Source organism: Ptychodera flava, unplaced genomic scaffold (genome assembly GCF_041260155.1).
Source record: "Ptychodera flava strain L36383 unplaced genomic scaffold, AS_Pfla_20210202 Scaffold_48__1_contigs__length_985763_pilon, whole genome shotgun sequence".
Lineage (NCBI taxonomy): Eukaryota > Metazoa > Hemichordata > Enteropneusta > Ptychoderidae > Ptychodera > Ptychodera flava.
The window spans coordinates 145152-148751 of NW_027248370.1; positions in this window are offsets into that span (position 1 = coordinate 145152).

Consider the following 3600-nt stretch of genomic DNA (forward strand, 5'->3'; position numbering starts at 1 on the left):
TGTCAATCATTTTACTGCCGGGATGGGCCGGTCTAATTGCAATTTGAAGAGCTCATCGCTATGACCCGTTCTGTTTCTTACTGGCCTGTACGATTAAGGCGGGAATATTTTATTTATTCGGCACCTTATCGCCAGAAATTGTTGTTTGATCAATAAAAACTTTACATTTTAAAGATAATTTTGATAATGAACATCACGACAAGTAATGGTAGTTCTCTTTTTGGAAGATGTCGTGGCCCTGAAAAGGGCCGTTTATGGTTTGGGTTAGACTAGATGGCCGACCGGCTTACTGACTTTGGCTGTCCTCACTGCTGTCGTATATCACTGCTACACGACGACGTTTGCGTTTCGGAGACTGAGGTGATGTTGCTCCTCCGATATTTACTGCAACGTTTATCGTGCAAATACTATAAGTTGCAGTACCAAATATTCCACCGACTGCGCTGTTGCCGCAGGATGTTGAAAAGCAGTCATTGAGGAGACGACGTTGCTGTTGACGTTCGATGTTAACGTTGCCCCAGAAATAACTGGTCGAAGTTGGCGTCTTCCAGTCTGTCATTTGGTGTTCTTTCTGACAAAGTGCAGGTTGATTTTAAACGTGAAGATGGCGAGAGAATCTCCGACGTCCACTGCTGATCGTCGAGCGAATTCAGAGTGTAATGGTTCACGCTTTGCTTTTGGTAACCAGAGAGCTGCATAAGTTTTGTTTGGGGAACTCTGTCGTCACGCAGACGCCTGATGGTGTTCGTCTCACGCTGTGGTTGGTTTTTTACCCTCAATACCGGCATTCTTACAGATCATACTTAAGATGGTATCTAACCTGTTCGCTCCCATCGGTTGATGTTTGAACCAGATAGATGTTTCTAGTTTATAATTTATCGCCAGATAGAAGTGCGCGTCGTTATCTTGATGACGTGGCAGTCAGCGCATACTGTTTATACGCGTACACGGGACAGCAAGAGGGGTCGTCAGGAAGAGCAAAAGCCTTCGGTGGATAGGCCCTAGGTTGTTCGCGATCGCGATGGCTGAACGTTAGAGGAAACGAGCCGCGTATTTTCCTCCATACCAAAAAATAATCTGTTCCAGTAGCTCCCAATTCCTTCGCCAGACAAAATAGATCACAAATTTCTTCGTCGACTTCTTCTGAACGTAGTTTGGCCATTTTGCCGTGTTTTCTGCTCAGTTTTCGTAGCAGCGAACATTAGACGCACCTTACCGACTGGCAAAATTAGCAGTTACGTTAGCAGTTACTGCCTGTAGCCCGTCAGGTTATTGGATATAGTATTACGTAATCCTTATTATGGTTACCTGCTATCTTAGTATTATTGTTAATTTTAACATCAATAAGATCTTCGAGCTCGAGATTTTTTTCGTGAATTGCACCTACACCGTAGTCACTTGCGTCAGGCATGATTGACGTATATACAGGGAAAAATAAATAATTCCTTGTAATAATATACAATTAAACGATGACTATGGCTGCAGCAATAGGAATGACAGTTCTCGGTGCTGTATTAAATGCAACGGCATTCACAGGAGGAAATATTATCGGTCAAAAGCTTAGCGGGAATGGTGAGGCTCTTATTGAAGAAAAAATTAGACATGATAAAGCATTAGAAAAATTTGAACATGATTGTGCCGTCTGGTCAGAAAAAAGATTACTCCAGGCTGATTGGGAAAGAGAAAATCAAGCAAAGGACGCGCATGCTGCGGCTGAATTAAGAGATACAGATGCAGAAATCCTGGAAGAAGCAGCGGCGACTGCGTCAGCGCAAGCCAACTCTGCATCAGGCGAAGCAGTTCAATTCTCAGATTATTATCAGCCCAGTCCCGAGCAAAAGAAATATGAAATGATTTATATTGCTGGAGGATTGGTCGTGGGATGGTTTATGCTACACCCCTTCGGAACGCGATAGGCACACTAACGTAAGGCCTTCGGAACGGCTACAGCAATTCGATACAAAAGGTGGTGGGCCAGTTATTGAAATCGACTATATTTCCATCCTGATCTGTTATCCAAATACGCATTGAACTCATGTAATCTGAGCCCTTTCTCAATGGCATGGAAATTGAGCTGTTTTTTAAGTCATAGGTGATCTTAGTTATTTCTTCTCTATCCTGGACGGTAAGTATTTGTAAACAGTCTGAGGTTTTCCCCTGTATGTATTCACCCGAGCCGCTTGAAACATAATTTCCAGTAACATCGACGGCATCTGAATGAACTATATATTTATCGACTGTTAAGAAATCCTCTCTTCATACTCATAGTACTTTTTATCACGGGGTGTCCTCAGGTTTATCTGAAAAACTGACGAGGTTAGCGAAGTTACCTGTAGCATTAAAAAATACTTTAACATCTTTAGCTAAAGTTAGATAAACGCGGTTTGTCGGCAGATGTTTTTCAAAAATAATTTTCTGCTGCAACCCGATTGCTTTGTTGAGTGTATCGATATTGTAGTTACCTGGACGTATTGATATAGTCTTCGGTTGGTTACCTTCTTGATATTTTAATATACTATTCGTCCCCGTTATGTTATACCATGAATGATAGAGTGAACACTGTAATAGTCTTATTGTAGTAAACTGTGATATGTCAATGCAAGGGTTAAAATTAACAGTAACCGGTTTACCCGTTTTGCTTTCAATCCAAATGATCATACTTACTGTATGTATATACATTACAAAGTATAAGGTTCTGCAGGAATAATATTTTTCTGTTCAAGGAGATCTTTTGTCGCAACCACGGCAGCAGTCGCTCCCCCTAATTTTACCCATCGAGTGAAATTTAGTTGGCTTGGATCGCCCATATCCATTTTCAGAAATTTGCTGGAGATCATTAGATATCCCATCGTAAGTCCAGCGATTACAATACCATCATACATTGTGTTTACAACTGTTTTAGTATCCATGATTGCTGACACGTATATAAAATAGAAAAATAAAATAATTTCTGAAAGGTCTCAGACGGAATTGATCCATCTCATACAATGTAGAGGGACCGGGATTGGGTTGGGAAAACTTCCTTTCAGCTACCGTTCCAAAGGTGGGCTCTGTAGGCGTCGCTTTCTGAAGCGGCTCACGCGTAAGCACGTTCTGAAGCAGACTTGGTCACTTAAGAGAACAAATATGTCGAGCATGCCCCCAATATAGTCCTAATGCAGTCAATGAAACTCCTATAATTCCTAAAACAAGATAACATTTATTATACCAGCTATCGCGTGAGCTGTCACACTGTTGTGGTGGGCTTGGTAAGCTGTCACAGTCTACCTCAGTCATTGCTATCGATTGACGCTGCACTATAGCTTGACGCTTCTTTTCCTTGTTCTGCCTGTTCCATTCTGCCAATTTCTTCCCTGCAGCAACTCTCCCTGGATGCTTCGTCGGTAACGTAATTTTCTCTATGTTGCGCTGCGGCTCGTTCCGAAGGGTAGTCATTGGAGGGGCTTGTGGTGACGGAGTCGTTTCCGTTTGCTGAGTCGGTGTTGGAACCGTTTGAGGTGCTGGAAAAAGTTGAATAAAATCCTTTTAGCTCCCATAGCCATATGTATATATGGCAATGGAAGCTATCTTATAGGCTAGGAAAATGTCTGTATGTATGTA